At 42.6% G+C, this 21495-nt stretch overlaps 1 long non-coding RNA gene across 1 annotated transcript in view; it reads right to left on the bottom strand.

The window, feature by feature from the left end:
- Positions 1 to 859: 859 nt before the first annotated feature.
- The window catches only part of LOC122548450, a 29469-nt gene continuing 8833 nt past the window's right edge, over positions 860 to 21495 (bottom strand). The window contains exons 2-3 of the long non-coding RNA XR_006311237.1: positions 20582 to 20720; positions 860 to 1472 (exon numbers count right to left, since the gene is read on the bottom strand). This is a non-coding gene — a long non-coding RNA (uncharacterized LOC122548450). The remainder of the gene's footprint in view (positions 1473 to 20581; positions 20721 to 21495) is intronic.

Below are 21495 nucleotides of genomic sequence, written 5' to 3'. Positions count from 1 at the left end.
ACTCAGTGGTTAGCACTGCTCCCTCACAGTGCCAAGGGCACAGGTTCAATTCCACCCCAGACGACTGTGAACTAGCCATGGGAAATGCAAGGTTACGGGGATAGGTTAGAACTGTGGGTATGGGTAGGATGCCCTTTGGAGGGCTTGTGTGGTCTTGATGGGCTGAATGGCCTGCTTCAAAACTGTAGGAGTTTTATTAAAATAAATCCAACTTCATGTTGAATTTTGGTGTTTGGGTATCACAGTTGGTGAGCAGTATACAATGAAGAAGGTCGATGAAGTGCATTATGGGGTCCCAGCTTTAATACAGGAAGTCAAAAAGAAAAGTTCACTTTTTCCAGTGATTATTCTGATCAAGAATATTTGGGAAGGTCTGATAGTGGAAGATCAGACAAAACATCCTAAATATCCCAGAGGTCAGCAATGTCTCTGGGATAGCTTCCCCTCGGAGATAATTGCTGGGAGCAAGGGGCAGGAAGTGGGACAAAATCGGGTAAAGCTGGGGGGGCTGTCTCTCAAGAGCAGGCCGCTGGAGTTTTAAATGTGCTAACCAAATGTTTACACAGGTACGTCTGTGTATTACTACAACAGTGTATGTAACAGAATGGATTGCAGATTCCATTCAATGGAGAAAGGTGAAGCAGCATAGTTAAACAATGGAAATCACAGTATCACCCAAAAGGCATGTGGTGCAACTAACATCCACATGTGGCCTTTGTGCAGAAGTGTTGAGGGAAATTGCAATGAAAAAGGCAAATGAGATTCTGAGGATAATCCATTAATCTGAGTCTGACTTCACTTGAATGCTATACCAGCTCTTGCACAATCCATTCCATCCTGCTCCTCAGATGCTGCCTGACCTGCTGTGCTTTTCCAGCAGCACACTCTGGACTCTGACCTCCAGCATCTGTAGTCCTCACTTTCTCCCCAACTGGTCATCAGCCTGATGTAATAGTAGAAAAACAATTCCCTTGAACTACCACCAAAACTGAGCATTTTACTTACAAAGAAAGGTATGAAAATGTTTCCACATGAAACAGAAAAGCTTAGAAGTTTAACAGGTATCTAGAAAATTATTAAGGGTTTTGAGGCTGTGAAGTTGCTTCCATGGCTTTGAGGGTAAATAATAGAATTTTTAAAAAATTTGTTGTGCTCATGTGTAATAAGGGAATGACTGATTTAGGATTATTTTTGGCTTTCAAATATGAAATGGGTGTTCTGGAAGTTAACAGATAGCCCTTTGATTCTCCTAGCAAGCTGCAGTTATATCACTGGAGACAAGCAATGGATGTAGGAGATCACAGCCTTGGAATCCAAACTCATTTCACGAAGGAATACTCTGAGCTTCTTAACGTCAGAGGATGTGAGAATTTCATCTCTCATGTCATAGAGTAAAATGTTAAAGGGCTGAATGAATTGAGCAAATCAACTTCCTCCTTCCACTTCAGGGTCCAGTGTTGGCCTGTGTCCAGCTGAAACACCAAAGAAACATTGTGAGAAGTTTACATCAAGGACAGAGATCTTCACTAGCCACATTCCAGCTTTACCATTCTCTTACAAGTGTTGGGGCTAAATGAACTAGTTAACATTTGCATCAGTTAATCTGGGAAGGTTGAATACTAATTGTCTGGTTGTTTACAGAAATGACATAAACTGCCACTAAAATCTGAGCTGGATTATTTAAAGATCCAAACTAGTGTCTGCGTATAGACTGGGTTGTATGGCTATGTTTTTATCAGACATATAGACTTGAGTTTGACATTATCAAGGGATGATGAACACATTTTCACTGAATAACTAAAGAATAGAAGTCATGATTTGGAGATGCCGGTGTTGGACTGGGGTGTCACCTGATGAAGGAGCGTCGCTCCGAAAGCTAGTGTGCTTCCAATTAAACCTGTTGGACTATAACCTGGTGTTGTGTGATTTTTAACTAAAGAATAGAAAGGTATGTGGTTCAAGTTAGATGAAGAGCTGTAGAAGCAGGGGCATATAGAAATCAAAAACTTCCTCAGATCTTTTAGCTCAAATGGCATGTTCCTGTACTATATTTTTTACATAACTCAGTATCAGTTAATATATAGAGGGGTTGTTGATGACTGAAACTTACCAGTTACATATAGGAAGTTAAGGGAGGCACTGGACATGGTGCTGCAGATAACAGCTTTATTGTTTGCAACAGCTCCATAACAAATAATGGATTATTTCCTAACTTCATAGAATTGTAGAGCTTCCCAGTACTGAAAGAAGCCTTCCAGCCCATCCAGTCCATTCCAGTCACCAAGCACTTGTCTACTCTAGTCCCATTTTCCAGCACATGGCACATAGCTTTGTCTGTTATGATTTAATTGATCATCCAAACATTTCTGAAATGTTGCGATGGTTCCTGCCTCTATCCCCTTTTCAGACACTGAGTTCCTGTTGGCCACAATCCTCTGGGTACAAAAGATTCTTCCATGAGTCCTCTATAAGTCTCCTTCCCCTTATCAGTAAACTCACCAACATTTGCCTCACCCCCACACTGATTACTGACCTTTCAACTGAGGCAAAATGTTTGTCTCTAACTACATTACCTATGACCCTCAAAACTTTGTACAACTCAATCAGACGCTTTTTTGCAAATGTGCTGTTTCCCCTGCAATGTAACTCTGGATGGAGTTCAATGATTCTGAATTTCTGCATGGCGGGTTATGAAAAAGCCCCTGCTTCCTCCTTGCCAAACCTGTAACTACATTTTCTTGCAGTGAGAAGGAGGACACAACTATGATCTAACAGACGGGAAAATAAATTAAAATGACCAACAACTTGAAAAGAACTGACAACTCGAAAATTGCATTTGCATAAGATGGGAAGGTAAGAGCTTCTCAATTTATTCTAGTATAACATATTTGTTGTTAATTCCTAAAGAATGTTGGTGGGCATCTTCAACAGCTGCTGCACTGAGGATATAAGCTCGGGAATGCCAGGATTCTGAGCATGTGATGCTGAAAGAACAGTGGCCAATGTGCAAATCGCGGTGGTGTGTGATTTGAAGCACTTGCACTTTGATTGAATTTTCATAGCATTGCAGCTCTTGTCCTATGTGCTAGCAATATTGGGGCTGCGAGAGGTGACTGATGGTGAGTTGTTGTGAGGCACACAAGAGCTGTATCGAACGCAGCTAAGTGGACGGAGTAGATATTAAACCCATTACTAAAGCACAGATCAAGCAGACCAATTTGTTCTGTGTTGCATTGCTATAGTCTCCAGCCAGCAGAGTGGAGAACACTGCGTGACGATCTTGATTTGAGCTTGGCAAGTGGTAAAGAGATTCCGAAAGGTGGATGTGAGCCTCTTAATACATGTTAATATGCGTTCAGTTGTGCTCAATATTCATGCACTTCATTTGATTGACAATGACCAGTATGTTTATATGTAAAAGACTGCATTTTCTTACCCTCAGAGTGACTGTTCCAATTTAAGTAACTCCAGTAACAACAAATGTTTTATTAACCAGCACCTTTGGCACCAGGAGTGTGCCGTTTGATCGAATATTTCGGATAATCAAGAGGTGCACATATCGTAGAAACACACACTAAGAAATGTAACACAGAGGGTATGCACATCACTGTTACAGTTTATTTACAGCATAAATCACTTAAACAAAAATGCAACTTTACCTTCAAGAAAGCTTACTGGCAGAGAGCCTTCTCAATCACACCCTCAACCGGAGACTGAGGTAGATCGTAATAAATCAGTAAAGATCCAGTATTTCAGATATATTTTTGCTACTTTATTGAGAGAGCCCATTCATAAGATGCTAAATAAAACAAAGTTTGCTGTTAAAATATAAATAGTTATTTACTGTCACACACTTGTCCTGGGTATTCAAACTGTGACTCATTCATTTTGTATACACAATTGCACATCGAAAGAGCTCGTGTGTAGTTTCTTAGATGAGTTGATATTTTGTTGGGTAATGAGGATTCCCAGTGAGCTGTGAGATCTGTTGTAGTCAGTTTTCTAGAGGTTAGTTCTGAGGTTAGGGTTAATTCAAAATTGAATTGGAACTCTTCTCCCACTATCAAGGTCCAATTGTTTATTATCTTGGCTGGTCAGAGGGCTTGCAGCTAGTCCAATGGTTTGCTAGTGGAACCCTATCTCTGCACAACAGCTTCTCGTTACTTCAAATCCAATAAAGTGTGACATGTACAAGATCAAAATTCTGTTTCAAAAACACAACTGTCAAATACATATTCATTCAGTTTTGATGTTTCTTTTGTTCACATTCAAAGAGAAAGTGAGCTGACTGGAATGCTATAGAGTTCTTGGAGAAAGTGAGGACTGCAGATGCTGGAGGTCACAGTCAAAAAGTGTGGCACTGGAAAAGCACAGCCGGTCAGGCAGCATCCGAGGAGCAGGAGAGTCAACGTTCTGGGATAAGCCCTTCATCAAAAATGTGGGGGGCCCCCAAGTGGGCTGAGAGATAAATGGGAGGGGAGTGGGGTTTGGGGGTAAAGGTAGCTGGGGAGGTTATAGGTGGATGAAGGTGGGGTGTGATAGTCATAGGTCAGAGTGGAGGGTGGAGCTGATAGGTGAGAAGATGGACAGTAGGACAGTTCAAGAGGGCAGTGTGGAGTTGAAAGGTTGGATCTGGGATGAGGTGGAGGGAGGGGAGATGAGAAAATCACATTGATGCCATGTGACTGGAGGGTCCTGAGATGGAAGATGAAGAATTCTTCCTCCAGGCTTCAGGTGGCTAGGATTTGGAGGTGGAGGACACCCAGGACTTGGATGTCCTTGGGGAGTGGGAGGGGAGTTGAAGTAGTCAGCCACAGGGTGGTGGGGTTGTCGGATGCTTGTGTCCCGGCGACGTTGGTGTCCTGTCTCCCCAATGTAGAGGTGACCACATTGAGAGCGACAGACACAGTAGATGAAGTGTTTGGATGGGCTGTCGAGTTCTGACAATCTATCCTTTAAAAGGAATCAAGAGTTCCCCGATGGCTGTGAATGTCCACATTTAATTAGACATTAGCTTAAGAATCAGTGTGGCCCCAGGGGTCACAATGCCAATGGTCACATGATTTTCAGCTGCTATTTTAACAGTCTGTTTGTGTTCAAGATTTTTGAAGTACTGACGAGATGCTCATCACATACTGGAACATGGCTCTTGTCTAGTTCAGCTTCAAAAAATAGTTAACACGAGGAACATGACAATGGCAATGTTATTGAAGATCACAGTCAGGTAGCTGGATCTGTTTCTTGTTTGACATTCTGCCATGACCTGGCACCTATTATAGAAATAGAGCCGCAGAGTCATACAGCATGGTAACTGACCTCCCGGTCCAACCAGTCCATGCCGACCATAATCTCTGTGGTGATGCTGTCACTTTAACAAGGTGATTTTGTCCTTGGGTCTTTTTTTTAAAGAGAAGTCGTAAAGGCAGAGGTACCAAGGGATCTGGAAAGAGCCCAGTTTAACAATGGCAGGGGAGTGGCCAGTTCTGCCAGTTCCGGATTTTTCTCGCTTGGTTTTAGCTGTGGCAGTGAGAAGCTGCTGGAGTCCAGGAAGGTTGCAGCTTCAGCAGATGATTCCTGACTGACTTTCTCCCTGAAATCTCTTTGGAAGTTGTTCCCTCCTGCTTGTAAGAACCTGTGTTTCAATTCACCTTTTTGCCAGGGGGTGTGTTTCTGGGATGTTTGCAGGATTGGAACAGCTCCTTAATTACGTTGCTGTGTCTAGTTGGTTAAATTTCCAATGGTTAAGCTCTTCTAAATTCTGTTTCGTTTTGTTCACGTTTCAACTATAGTGTTTAAATAAATTCTGTTTATGGTTGTTACAGCAAGCTATTACATTTTACAATTGTCAGCTACCCACGTGCCTCGATTAATAGTAACAGAATACGCTACAACAGAAGAGCATGCGTTTAGGAGCATGATATGCTTCAGGTGATCTGAGGTAAGATGGAGTTGCAGATCTATATGTGATTAGGTCACATGTTCTGCCTTGATGATGATATCATGAGTGTGCTGTCGAAAACCTGAGAGCTAACACAAAAAGGCAGGCACCATGCTTCTACTCCTCAGCCTGTCGCTGGACAGAGAATGCCAAGGGCTGTGCACTCATGATTGAAGTGTTTTGGGCCCCTATCCAATGAAAAGTCTACTGGCATTGGGGCCAGTTCTGAGAAAGTTCACTCCATTTGTTTTCTGTGTGGGGGGGGGGGGGTTCTGTATCATGAGGAGAGGTTAAGTAGCTTGGATTTATACTCATTGGAGTTTAAAGAATGAGAACAAATCAGAGGCCAGCAGCAGTTCTTGCTCCTTGGTATTACTGCTCCTCCCAGCCCCAGCAGGGGGCAACCTGCCGCCTTGTCATCTCCCTGAGTGGTTTCAGGCTCACCCTGGGTGACTGGGTTACTGAGGTAGCACTAGGCCCTGGAAAGATATTAATACATCACTTAAGGGTCTCAGTTGGCAGCTGGGCAGAGCCAGGCTGTGAGTCTTTCTGCCACACATTGGATGTTAATGGGGAAGGTGGGAGGCTGGTAGGATGCTTGCACAGCATTCTAGATTCAATGCCCTCCCAGTCTCCAAACACACACTGAGAAATTCCAAATAATTCCCCCATGCCTATATTTGAACCTCCTTGGGTGGTTGCTGAGAAACACAAGTCACTATATAAATGCAATCTGTCTTCTTCACACCTGTTGAAGTGGCAGTCAAGTATGACACTACTCATTATGTACTGTAGTGTCAGTGGTAGAAATGTTATTTGCAATGAAATATTCCAGATGCCTTTAATTATTTATTTTGAGCAGAGAAAGTAGAGGCAGGCTATTATCCATCATTTCTGACCAGCTGAAAATGCAAGGATGATTTATTCAATCTTTCCTCTTTCAAATGTGCATGACCATCCACTTCATTAACATATCCACACAACCCATCTCATCTGACCTCGAAAACCTGGCAAAGTTAATCCTGCGTGATGCCTGACGCAGGAAAACAAGTCAAAGCAGGTTGACTCACCAAATATTGTTTTAAACAACGTGCGAGATGTTCAAACAAAACGAGTTTGGGAATTAGCCAAATGCACAGGAGACTGTATAAAACCCATCGACTGTGGGTGACCTCCTTCCCTGCAAACAGGCTTTGCCATTCTCCGCAGCCACATCCTATTGCCGTCAGGATCTTATAAAACGGTGGGGGGGCGGGGGGGTTGGGATGGGAGTGGAGGATGGGGTGGGATGGGTTTAAAGCTGAGCTTGGCAATTCCATCAGTGCCAATGCCCAGTTGGTCATTCCTCAGGACACGTGCCCCCTCGACTTTCTTACCATGGGTGCTGGCAGGTGGGACTAGATTGGGTTGGGATATCTGGTCAGCATGGATGGGTTGGACTGAAGGGTCTGTTTCTGTGCTGTACATCTCTATGACTCTCTGACCCGACCTGGCATCTTACATATTGGGGTAGGTTGTGTATCTACACTCACCTCTCCTATGAGAAGGATGGTGTTGACAGCTTGCTCTGTCTAAAGGGTTCAATGGATCAAATCTTCTCTGCTGTCCCAATGGATCTTTCCTGAGTTTAGCTGGGTTTATTTTAATGCAACATTGGGAGTCCCAAGAATGGCACAAGGCAGCTCACCAGGACTAATACAGGACTAATCCATGTACCGTGCACTGTATGTGGCATGATTTCCATTGGGAAAGGTCCAGCCAACTGTGGCAATAGAAATGATTTTGAGGTGAGTCTTTCCCTGACCCACCTTCCCTCTGACTGGTTAATTTTAATGCTGTTAAGAAAGGCAGAAACCCACAAGAAAAGGTCCTGCTACATTAAAGGTTAGGTTTCCAACCCTTGAACAACCAAATTTCAAGGCTCTTTCAGTTGTTAACCAATAGGTTGTAAGAGACTCATTTAAAAACCATTCCAATATGAAACATAAAAGCTAGTTTGAAATTATTCCAAACAAGTGAAAGCGAGCAGTTTTATGCTGCTGTGCTGTGCTGTGTTACTTTCCATTACCAGGAGACACTGTCTTAAAGCCAAAAACATGCCTGACTGCTGCACAAATGTGGTCCATGAATAAACCACACCAAGCGGGAAGGTGATGGCCCAGTGGTCTCGTCACAGGTGAGTAATCGAGCAATCCAGGTGATGTCCCAAGTTTGAATCCAAATGGTGAAATTTCAATTCAATTCAAGACCTGGAATTTAAAAGGTCTGTTGGTGACCCATGAAGTGACTGTGGCTAAAATCCCCTTTAGTCTGACCTACATGTGACTGCAGACTCTTAAACTGCCTTCTGAAATGTTGGTGCATCAGTCATAGAGGATGCTAGCCCAGTCAGTGATGTCCACATCTCACAAATGAACAAAATGTAGGTTATTTATCTCAGTAACTAGTGGATCATACTCAACCAACCTGTGTTTTCAGAAAGCAGTGTTTTGACAATTGGGCAGCACTTGCACTATGGTAAATACAGTAACAACTAATTTAAGATTATCAGCGGAGTTTACAAGGTTGCTTACCTAACACTTGCTAGAATCTACGTTTGTAGGCACCTGTCCTCTGCAGGCAAATGTAACATGTCCAGACATTATACTCTATTTCAATTAACAAAAATATAGTGGAGAATAGCTCCCAGGTCCATTTCATTGAATCCCTCCAGTGTGGAAACAGGCCCTTCAGCCCAACAAGTCCACATTGACCATTCGAAGAGTAACCCACCCAGACTCATTCCCCCTTCTGTATTACCTCACATTTACCCCTGACTAATGCACTTAATCTACACATTCCTGAACACTCCCGGCAATTTAGCATGGCCAATTCACCTAACCTGCACATCTTTGGATTGTGGGAGGAAACTGGAGCACCCGGAGGAAACCCACGCACTCTCAACTCCAAACCCCACACAGACAGTCATCCGAGGCTGGAATCGAACCTGGGTTCCTGATGCTGTGAGGCAGTAGTGCTAACCACTGCGCCACCCCTTAAAAAATTTTTTAAAAACAAATTTTTATCTCTTTTAGTTGTTTTCAGTGAGAGCTTTCAGATGTTTCAGTGAGAGACCACTTTTTACAACTAAAACTAATAAAAAATATGATCTGCGAAGCCAGATTCCTGTCTGGGATCTGACTTGTCTGCCTGCAATCGCCATGTTCCTGGAATGAATAAAAACACATGCAAATTAAAATCCTCCATTAATATTCTCATAAATTTCTGACAAGCTCCCTCCATTGCTTCCTTTATACGCAATCCTACCGTATGGTTACTGATAGGGCCAGCTTTCACAAAGTGGCTTAAGATGGCCATTAGCTCGCCCTTCACTGAATAGCAAAAGATAGCTACTTGCAAATATTGCTGACAACAGCAGTTTTCCTCTGTCAACCAAAAACATCAGATAATAAAACGACATTTTCAAGATAAAAATATTTGAACAATAGAACAGTCATAACTAGATAAAACAATGGCAACTTTCGAGGTCAGATGACTATATTTGACATTTGATTCAACTCTGTAAACCATAGATAAAAAAATTCTAGATCTCACATTGTTTAATCCATAATTAAAGAACCAAATTAGTTCATAAAAGGATTCAAACCAGACAACAAATGGTTACCGATGACCACAAATCTTTCTCTCTCTCTACCTTTTTCTCTCTTTTTTTTTAAATACAGAAAGTTTAATTGGAATGTGTTAAACTGCATAACTGTGTTGAGACTGATCAAAAGTCAATATTCTTTTGTTTTACCTGTAATGAGAAGTTGCTATTTTATTTTCAGTTCAGAAAAAAATTGCTCAGAAAATAGTATAAAAGTTTCAAAAACTTAAAAGTTTAAATCTGATTGAGTCACATGCCTGTCCTTGTGAAGCCTGTTGTATAATACATTATTTTCATTGTTGCTCTGATTTTTATGATTTTCTTATTTGATTTTCAGATTTTTTTTATTTGTCATGGCAAACTTTAACCAATCACAACAGGTTTGTCAATCAATCCACAGCCTTTTCAATGTGGTATCTCTGATTTCTCTCTTTGAAATTTGGCATGTGACTTGGTGAATGCAAGCCAAAAATGTTCACCAGCAGATCTCTTTTTTTTTGTGATACGCTGTTTTATTGTTCCACCTTCATCTTTTCCCCATCAACCTCCAAACAGCATGATAAACATCAAGAGCAGATTTGATGGAGGTATTCAAAATGTTTAGCATTCTTATAAAATGAACTGACCTGGTCCACCAGTAAGTAAAGGCCAATAATTTAGCATTATCACCAAACAGCAACATCTCATATGGACTGTTTGATTGTTCTGTGTTTGATCGTGTGTGTCTGTTTCCTATGGATATTCACTGTTGCTGACTGGATCAGCCAGTCTCCCTGTGAGAAAAGTAAACCAACTATAGAAACTGCTGGAAGCAAAATGCTGTAAGCGTGAAGCAGGCTCTTTAAAACCTTTGGAATAAATTCCTGTTATACACATCGAAACATTTGTGTGATCTGTGCATAGATCTGTGATAAAAAATCTACAATATGATGGCAATGAGGATAATGGCAAATAGCTCAAGTGTATTAGCTCCTCTGCTTTTCCATTCTTTGTAAGATGATCCCCCTGCAATGCCGTGTGCTCAGGGGATTTGGCCGTTCAAGACCTATTTGCTTGCTAGGGATGGACAGTCAGACGTAAGAGTGATCCACAAGAAGGCAATGATTGTACAGGCTAAGAGCAGGTCAGTGAATATTCGATCAACTCACAGGAGACATGTTTATGTTGAATATAGCAGTAAGTTCTCTCAAAAATGACTTCAGGCCAAAGAAACGTCTGATAATCCTACGCAATACATTTAGCCAGAGATGGAAGGTGAATGGTAGGCTCATTAAGCAATAGATGACAATATGGTGGCAATTGGTATGTGCATGTAAACTGGATGCATTAACCATCAAGCTAATCTGTGATCAATTAAATGCTCTGTGATACTTATCTATTGAGCATCATGAATTCATATGCTTTTCCCCATACCTTTGCACATTGGTTTCATTTAAAGAATCAGCTAATGACTTTCTGAATGCCTCAACTGAACCTGCCTCCACCACACTCCCAGACTGTGCATTCTGGACTCAAATCACTCACTGAGTAAAAAAGGATATTCTCACATCACATTTGCTACTTTTGAAAATCATTTGTTCCCTTATTCTTTATCCTTTTATGAATGACAGTTTCTCCCTAACCATTCTTCCTAGCCCCCTCGTGATTAAATAAGGACTTCTGTGACAATCTTCCATCTTAAGATGACTCAATTCTTCTAGTTTTGGGAGTTGTTAAAGTTTCAGTGCTCTGTGAAATATCACTTTGTGATAGATTCAGGTTCAATGGAGCTAAAGGCAGGAACCTTCAGTGGGGGTAAACCATTTCGATAGGCATAGCTTCAACATTGAAGATCCCACCGAAACACACATTAACGTTAGAGATTTTACACGTGACATCCTTTATTATTTACTGGACTTGGGAAGCCTAAGAGAAATTGCATGTTCCTCCCATCAATACATCAAAAGAGTCATAGTGTTGTACAGTATGGAAACAGACTCTTTGGCCCAACTTGTCTATGCTGACCACATTTGCTTGCATTTGGCCCATACCCCACTAAACCTTTCCTATTCGTGACTGTCCAAATGTCTTTTAAATGTTGTACTCATCTCTGCCACTTCCTCTGGCAGCCCATACACACACCACCCTCTGTGTGAAAAAGTTGCCCCTCAGGTCCCTTTTAAAATCTTTCCCCTCTCATCTTAAATCTATGCTCTCTAGCTTTGCACTCCTCTACCCTGGGGGAAAGAAAACTTTTGCTATTCACTTGATTGAGTTTTTTGAAGAAGTAACAAAGAGGATTGATGAGGGCAGAGTGGTAGATGTGATCTATATGGACTTCAGTAAGGCGTTCGACAAGGTTCCCTATGGGGGAATGGTGAGCAAGGTGAGATCTCACGGAATACAGGGAAAACTAGCCATTTGGATACAGAACTGGCTCAAAGGTAGAAGACAGAAGGTGGTGGTGGATGATTGTTTTTCAGACTGGAGGCCTGTGACCAGTGGAGTGCCACAAGGATCGGTGCTGGGTCCTCTACTTTTCGTCATTTGCATAAATGATTTGGATGACAGGCACAGTTAGTAAGTTTACAGATATCATCAAAATTGGAGATGTAATGGACAATGTAGAAGGTTACCTCCGATTACAACAGGATCTTGATCAGATGGGCCAACGGGCTGAGAAGTGGCAGATGGAGTTTAATTCAGGTAAATGCGAGGTGCTGCATTTTGGGAAAGCAAATCTTAACAGGACTTATACACTTAATGGTAAGGTCCTAGGGAGTGTAGGTTCATAGCTCCTTGAAAGTGGAGTTGCTGGTAGATAGGATAGTGAAGAAGGCATTTGGTATGCTTTCCTTTATCGGTCAGAGTATTGAATACAGGAGTTGGGAGGTCATGCTACGGCTGTACGGGACATTGGTTAGACCACTGTTGGAATATTGCATGCAGTTCTGGTCTCCCTCCTATCGGAAAGAGTTAAAAATCACACAACACCAGGTTATAGTCTAACAGGTTTAATTGGAAGCACACTAGCTTTCGGAGCGACGCTCTTTCATCAGAAAGATGTCGTGAAACTTGAAAGGGTTCAGAAAAGATTTACAAGGATGTTGCCAGTGTTGGAGGATTTGAGCTATAGGGAGAGGCTGAACTAACTGGGGCTGTTTTCTCTGGAGTGTCAGAGGCTGAGGGGTGACCTTATAGAGGTTTACAAAATTATGAGGGACATGGATAGGATAAATAGACAAAGTCTTTTCCCTGGGGTGGGGGAGCCCAGAACTGGAGGGTATAGATTTAGGGAGAGAGGGGAAAGATATGAAAGAGACCTAAGGGGCAATATTTTCATGCAGAGGGTGGTATGTGTATGGAATGAGCTGCCAGAGGAAGTGGTGGAGGCTGGTACAATTGCAACATTTAAAAGGCATCTGGATGGGTATATGAATAGGAAATGTTTGGAGGGATATGGGCCGGGTGATGGCAGGTTGGACTAGATTGGGTTGGGATATCTGGTCAGCATGGACAAGTTGGACCGAAGGGTCTGTTTCCGTGCTGTACATCTCTCTGACTCTAATTGGTGTCAACCCAGATAATGTATTGAAGGTGTTAGCACTCTGTGTGCTGCTCTCTGTGTCATAATGATTAGACTGATTCTAATCTAAAAATGAATTAACAGAATCTTACATGGATTCATGCAGTTTTTGAGCAGAGTACAAGTACAAATTCACCCCACAACCTTATATATGTATGTGTGCATGGGTGTGTGTGTGTGTGGGTGTGAGGGGGGGGGTGGTGTTGAGAGTGTCTGTGAGACAGTGTATATATGTGTGTGTGAGTGTAAAGGCATATAAATCTGTGTGAAGGTGCATGTGGGAGTATGTGTGTCTGTAGGAGTGTGTGAGTGTTTATCTGTGGGAGTGTGTGTCTTTGTCTGTGTGTGTTTGTATTTGTGTGTCTGTATAGTGCAATGTTACACACACACACAGGCACTCCTACACATACGCGCACACAGACACAGACACACACTCCTACAGAGACACACACTCACACATGCACCCTCACACAGATTTATACCCCTTTACACTCACACACACACATATACACTGTCTCACAGACACTCTTAACCCCCCCTCCTCACACATACACACACTTATGCACACATACACATATAAGTTTGTGGAGTGAATTTGTACTTGCACAGTTACATTGTACTTTGCTCAAAAACTGCATGAATCCATGTAAGACCTCACATAGAAATAATATATCCTCATAGCGATATAATATATTCTCATATAGATAATATATCCTCACATAGATAATATATCCTTTCTTGATATATATATTGTCACATAGATAATATATCCTCATAGAGATATAATGCATCCTTATACAGATAATATATCCTAATAGCGATAGAACATATCCCCATATAGATAATATATCCTCATAGTGAAGTTCTCAGCCCACCTCATTATTTTGGTTCTGTACTCTCTGGCTCTCCCCCTGTCTAAGTGGTTGAGATTTACCCCAATATTTGAATGATACTCACCCAATGGCATTGATGTCATTTCACCTCAGCTGAAGACAATGCTTTCTGTTCAGCTTCTGAAATTCCCAGGATTAGACCCATCTTCCAGAATTCTAGAAGCCTCTCTTCTGTACTTTCTTTCTTAAGCCATGCAATTATATTTGTAACCATCCTCTCCCAGCGCAATGTAAGGGGTTTTCCTGATAATAGTACTATTGAGGGCTAACATTTTAACTTGCGCCCCAATAGATGCCCCCTGGTTAATTACTGGCCTTCAGAGAAGGGAACATGCCACATTATCCGGTCATTCTTCCTCCAACCCAGTAGATTTCACATGTTTGTTTCTCACTGTGCTCAGGTAGAATTACTCAGTGTAACAAGGTCAAAACCCATCTAGCTAAGCTTCTACTATCATGATGTCAGCTATGGAATTCTTGAATGAGACTGGAGTGGAGGAGGTTGAGGGGATGACCTTATAAAAGTTTATAAAATCTTGAAAGGTGTAGATAAGGTTAATGGTAAATGTCTTTTCCCGAGGGTGGGGGATTTCAAGATGGGTGGGGGATTTTTTTTAAGGTGAGAGAAAAGAGATTTTAAAAACACGAGGGGCAAATCCTTTACACAGAGGGTGGTTCACGTGTGGAATGAACTTCCTAAGCAAGTGGTGGATGTGGGTACAGTTACAATGTTTAAACGATACTTAGATGAGTACATGAATAGGAAAGGTTTGGAGGGATATGGGCCAGGCACAACAGGTGGGCTGCAACATGACCTCCCAACTCCTGTACTCAATACTCTGACCAATAAAGGAAAGCATACCAAAGGCCTTCTTCACTATCCTATCTACCTGTGACTCCATTTTCAAGGAGCTATGAACTTGCATTCCAAGGTCTCTTTGTTCAGCAAAACTCCCTAGGATCTTACCACTAAGTGTATAGGTCCTGCTAAGGTTTGCTTTCCCAAAATGCAGCACCTCGCATTTATCTGAATTAAACTCCATCTGCCACTTCTCAGCCCATTGGCCCATCTGGTCAAGATCCTGTTGTAATCTGAGGTAACCTTCTTCGCTGTCCACTACACCTCCAATTTTGGTGTCATCTGCAAACTTACTAACTGTACCTCTTAAGCTCGCATCCAACTCATTTATATAAATGACAAAAAATAGAGGACCCAGCACCGATCCTTGTGTCACTCCACTGGTCACAGGCCTCCAGTCTGAAAAACAACCCTCCACCGCACCCTCTGTCTTCTACCTTTGAGCCAGTTCTGTACCCAAATAGCTAGTTCTCCCTGTATTGCATGAGATCTCACCTTGTTAACCAGTCTCCCATGAGGAACCTTGTTAAACGCCTTACTGAAGTCCGTGGAAATGAGCTGCCAGAGGAAGTGGTGGAGGCTGGTACAATTGCAACATTTAAAAGGCATTTGGATGGGTATATGAACAGGAAAGGTTTGGAGGGATATGGGCCGGGTGCTGGCAGGTGGGACTAGATTGGGTTGGGATATCTGGTCGGCATGGACAGATTGGACTGAAGGGTCTGTTTCCGTGCTGTACATCTCTATGACTCCATGACTCTAAGTTTAGCTTATGTTCAGCATTGACTGGTTGGGTCAAATGGTCTGTTTCTGTGCTGTATGATTCTATCTCAGAGCTCTGCAGTCTCTCATCATTTAGATCTTTGCCCACTCACTTCCCTTGTCCATATCCTGTTTTGCTTCCTTACGTCCTCTTCACAGTTACTTTGCTCCCTTCCTTTGTGTCATCAGCAAAATTAACACTCAGAGGTCTTAGGGATTTATGTACATGAATGTTTGTATTGGCAAACCAGGTTGATAAGATAGTTAAAGGAGCAGATTGGATCTTTGACTTTGTGTGTAGCAGAAGAGAGTACAAACACACAGAATTTATTTTACAAATTAGGCCTCAGTTCAATGAAGGGTTGTGGAAGTGAACAAAATATTTAACAAAATAACATTGAATTTCTGCCTTGTGAATTGGTAATTATCTGTAATTATGTTAAAGTTAAACATAATCTCTCTTGACTGTTCATAGTTAGGGGGCATGATGTAAATTCCTCTGGAGTTTTGGCAGATAAGCCTCAAATCCAATTACTGCTGAGCCAGAAAATTATTACACAAGCAAATTGGATTTAATTCCTCCACACAGCAAACATAATTAACAGTAATTGTCCAGATCAGTCAATGCCTTATGTACAAAGTCATTCCTAATCAGTATTGACCTAACAAATGGAGGGAGCTCCTGGTCTAAACAGGTTCCTCTGAAACAGTCTCTTTGATGTTATTATATGTAGCAATGAAGCTTGCATTAGGAAAACTGACTCGATATTAATGAGCCCCAAAGCAGGAGGTGATAAAGGTGAGCAATTGTCAGGAATACCTGTGGCTGGACTTTATTTGGCAGAGATACAAACCTATATAACGTTCCAGGGAAACATTTACTCTATCAACCCACCTGACAATGGATGATGGACTGTGAAGGGACATTCGGGCAGCCAACTGTGCTGATGGGAACTGACTGGTTATGCTGGGTGATAGTGGGCTGGTAACTTATCCTCTACTTCCCCATCCTCCAACACCAGTGTTTTAACCCACAGGCAATGGGATCCTACATTAATTATTATAATACTGGCCAAATGTAACATTGGGCATCACCTTCTACAATTTCTGTTATAGGTCAAAAGGAACCCTCCAGCTCAGTCTGCAAAAGTAAGTTTCCCAGTTGCTCCCTTTGGTGGGATTGCTGGTGCTGTGACCTACAGGGATGGGCAGGGAAGTCCTTACCCTTTGTTCTATTGTCTGTTCAAAGCTAGGAACTAATTCACTGAGAACAAATTAAATGGGGAAGTGTTCCAAAGTTGCACTGGAGAGTCAGGTTTTGCTGTGACATGCCATCACTCTCTAAGCAACGTGTTAACTGGGCAGCAAGCTCGGATTAGACAAAAGAGCTCTCATCTTCTCTATGCTTGAAATTCAATTATTTCTAAAGGTCAACCAGAGGTTATAGCACACCTTGTCCCTGGCCATAATCCAAATTGATTCCAGCCATCTCCCCTTCCTCCTCCCCCCTAGCTGAATGCCTGGGTAAATTCCTACATGACCTAGTCCACCAATTGTATCATGGAGCTGGCTAGGTCCAGGTGGGATTCATTTATGGGAATGAGGCATTGGCAATAATCCTCCACAGGGCAAAAGTGAGGACTGCAGATGCTGGAAATCAGAGTCTAGATTAGAGTGGTGCTGGAAAAGCACAGCAGGTCAGGCAGCATCCGAGGAGCAGGAAAATCAATGTTTTGGGCAAAAGCCCTTAATCAGGAGTAATCCTCCACAGCCCCAGGCTGACTGTCTCTCTGTGTCCAATTTGGAGAATCAGAAACCTCACTTCCACCCCCCACTTTGAAATCACTTCCATATCCACCAGCACTAACTTTGTTTGTGTGCTGGTGATTTGCTGTTTTGGACTTTCTGTCTCCTTTGTTATACAAATCAAAGAGCACCACTGATCAGATCAATGGGCCGATTGTTACTCTTGCAGTAATAGATCATTTTATCAGGCATTATGCACGCCTCTTTAGTTTTCAATGAACTTTATCTAATCTGTGGATAAACTCATTCAGCAAACATTAATTGGTACAATCAATGTACTGTATAAAGTTGAGCTGATGAACGCATTGCCCTGTATGACGCTGGGCTCTACAGTCTGGCTAATCCCAGTTCTCATTGCTGGCTGTGCTGAGTTTGTACATATGAATCCTAGTGATGATGGTAAAGATACCACAACATACCTCAGGGTCTCTGTTAATAAAAACTGAAACTGCTGGAGAAACTCAGCAGGTTTGGCAGCAACCATGGAGAGAGAAACAGAGTTAACATTTTGAAAGCTTTCAGTTGACTAAAGGGGGTGCAGGAACGAGTAGAACAGATGGTGAGGGTGTGCAGAGCACAAATTGTGCAAGAGATATAAATGCAGAGCAGGTTTTAAGGTGGGTGTTAATAGCAGGAAGTAGGTCAGCTCTGCCAAGAGCAAAGCCATGCTCTCATTGGTGGGGTTTACATGGTGGGATTGGTGGGAGTAAGGGTGAAGCTAATCAAAATGGAGTACAGTGTTCATGCTCTGAAGTTGTTAAACTGAATGCTGAGGTCTGAAGGCTGTAAATTGTTAAATTGGAAAATGAGGATATTGTGCTTTTGTTGGAACATTGCACGGTGGCTCAGTGGTTAGCACTACTGCCTCACAGCGCCAGGGACCTGGGTTAGATTCCAGCCTCAGGCAACTATTAATGTGGAGTTTGTACATTCTGTCTGTGTCTGTGTGGGTTTCCTCCCCCAATTCAAAGATGCGCAGGTTAGGAGTATTGTCCATGCTAAATTGCCCATAGTGTTCAGGGATGTGTAGGTTAGGTGCATTAGTCAGGAGTAAGTGTAGAGTAATGGGTTTGGGTGGGATACTGTTCGAAGGGTTGGTGTGGACTTGTTAGGCTGAAGGGCCTGTTTCCACACTGTAGGGATTTTTTGATTCTAGATCCAGGGACAAGCAGCGGAGCAAGATAGCTTATTGAAATGACAGGCACCTGGAAGGTCAGGGTCACTCCTTTGGACGGAGTGGAGATGTTCCACAATGCGGCTACCCAGTCAGGGTTTGGTCTCACCAATGTAAAGGAGACCACTCTGTGCGAAATGAATGCAAAGATTGAAAAGAGAACAAATGAAACACTGCTTCACCTAGAAAGTGTTTGGGGCCTTGCACAGTACCGAGTGAGGAAGTGATTGGGCAAGTGTTACACCGTCTGTGATTACATGGGAAGGTGCCAGGGTGGGAGGGTGAAGAATTGGTAGGAGTGACAGAAGAGTGCGTCAGTGTGTGTGACAGACAGAGAAGTGCCTGCACAATGCCGACAAGGGAGGGAAAGGAAAAATGTGTGTGAATGTGGTGGAAAAGGCATAAATGGGAAGAGACTGAACAAGAGGAGGAGAAATAGAGTCGAGATAGGAAGAAATGAGTTTCTTGGGGCAGGAGTGAGCTATAACGATGAGTCTGCCAAAGCAGTCTTGTTAATGGATTTTGCAATGAGCACTCCTTTTGCCTTTTGCTCTGCGTACCCACGCCTCTCACATAAAAATCATCATTTTCCCGTCCAATTCTATTCCAATGAAGAAGAATCAAACAGAACTCAATATATTAACTCTGTTTCTCTACCCACAGCAGCTGCCTGTTCTGCTGAGTGTCTCCAGCAGTTTCTGCTTTTCTTTCTGATCTCCAGCATCCACAGGACTGTGCTTTTGTTTGTGTTTCTGGGCCAGGGAGAAGACAGGGTTTCAGCCCCAGCTCACCTGCAGTGACCCTTCCTGCTACATTGAATTTCAGGTGAAAAATTAATTGTACTGCTTGATGCAAGAATGGTGAAACATTTCTACAATAACTGAGGGGATTATAGTCTGCACCCCCTGCAAGGGGATGGGTGGTGAATCATTTGTGGACCTGAATTTTTCTCAACGTATAGATCCATACCTAATGATTCCACACAAAATTCCATTTACTAAACAGACACAAATCACACAGGTAAACAGTCAACGTAACAAACACTGACATTTGCAGGAGTGCCATTTATATCATGACTTAATGCATTCGTAAGGGATTGAAAAGTATAGTTGTTTCCATTCTCTATGACTCTAAGTTATTTGGACAAGTATGTAGTTTACATATGGACTGCAAGATTCTACAAGCAGTAAATGAAGTAAATCTTCACATTACCTGTGTTTTACATGGTATTGGTCAATATGGATGTGTTGGGCAGAATACTAGGTCTCAGTTTTACTTCAGGACGAGATGTTGTAATGACAATGAGGGCACATGCTCCAGGAAATATTAGGTGCTCTGAGAACTCCCAACATGCGTCTGAACCATATACCAGATCATGACAGATTCCAGCTCTAACTCCTATCAGCCTGGACTATTCTGTCTAACCTAGATGGATCAGGCAAGTCCATGAACACACAATGCTGGTGATCACTAGTTAGCAGCCTCTGTTGACAGCAGAATCTCAGATAGCGGTTCTCATGGGATAGATGGTAGGGCCAGTATAGACCAAGATGTAGAATCACAGAGTCAGGGAATCATTTATGAAGGAGGGCATATGGCCCATCAATTCCATGCTGGCACCCTGCAGCAATTCTTTCAGACCCTTTCAGACCTGCTCTATCAGATCCCTCCTGCGGATTGCACATGTGCAGAGTCTTCTGAGAAACAAAGCTCAGGAAAGCGGATAGGCACCATGGACAATGTGTTTGCTGTCAGTGATATCATTCTATGAATCTCTGAAATAGGTTAAAATCCCACAACTGACAGAATTTGAATTCAACGAAGTCTGGAAATAAAATGTACTCTCAGTAACGGTGACCATGTCAACCACTACTGATTGTTGTAAAAACCCATCTAATTCACACACACCCAATAGGGAAAGAAATCTGCCGTCCTTACCTGGTCTAGCCTACACTTGACTCCAGACCCAAAGCAATGTGGCTGACTCTTAGCTTCCCCAGGAAGTGGCCGTGACAGCCAATTAGTCCACATTAGGGATGAGCAAGAAATGCTGATTGTGGCGCTATTGTCCATATCCCTGAAAGGATAAAGAAAGGGAGTTCAGCCATCGATGGGAACCTGCAGTGTGTAACTGGCCCCTTAAAGCCCAGGGCTGCTTGAAGATACCCGCTACTGCCATCTGCAGTGACTTCAATGGAAGCTGTTCACCTTCTGAGCTGGGAGATCACTTTGTTGAAGTAACAGAGTAGATCAACAAACACATAAGAGAGGCACAAAGGGATTTGACAAGGGTAGCTCCCAATTGTATTGTTGCTGATGAGGTACAGCTGGAATTCAATTCAATTCAATTTATTTTTGTTCTGGATTTGCTATTGATTTGGAGGAGAACAGCCCCATGGGGAAAGATTCAGTTGGGTGTTGTTAGCAAAGCAGTGATAAAGATTGTGAAAACGTTAGTGGGTAGGATTTAGGGAGTATGGTTTATTTAAAGAATTCTTAGGGTGACCTGTTCTGATCAATGTGCTACTGCTTTTTCTCCTGTTGCACATGTATTTCTTGCTGCCCCAGCTGATGAAGGACGTGGAGACTCTGATGGCCACGACTTTGTATATCCCCAGGGTTTCCTCTGGAACAGTAGGGAAGCCAGTTTATAATGTGGCAGCGCTGTTAGAATGAAGGTGCACAACAGAGCTCTGGTGTAGGATTATAACTGCGGCCGGGAAAATGGGGAGCAGACCTGCAGGACATACTAAGTGACCTGTGGTTGTAATGCAGATGAAGGATTGAAATCTTGGTGATGGAAAGCACAGAAGTCTCTGAGGAATTCTCAGATCATTATCCCACCTCTGTCC

Source organism: Chiloscyllium plagiosum, chromosome 3 (assembly GCF_004010195.1).
Source record: "Chiloscyllium plagiosum isolate BGI_BamShark_2017 chromosome 3, ASM401019v2, whole genome shotgun sequence".
Taxonomy (NCBI): domain Eukaryota; kingdom Metazoa; phylum Chordata; class Chondrichthyes; order Orectolobiformes; family Hemiscylliidae; genus Chiloscyllium; species Chiloscyllium plagiosum.
This window is presented reverse-complemented; position numbering and strand designations above follow the sequence as displayed.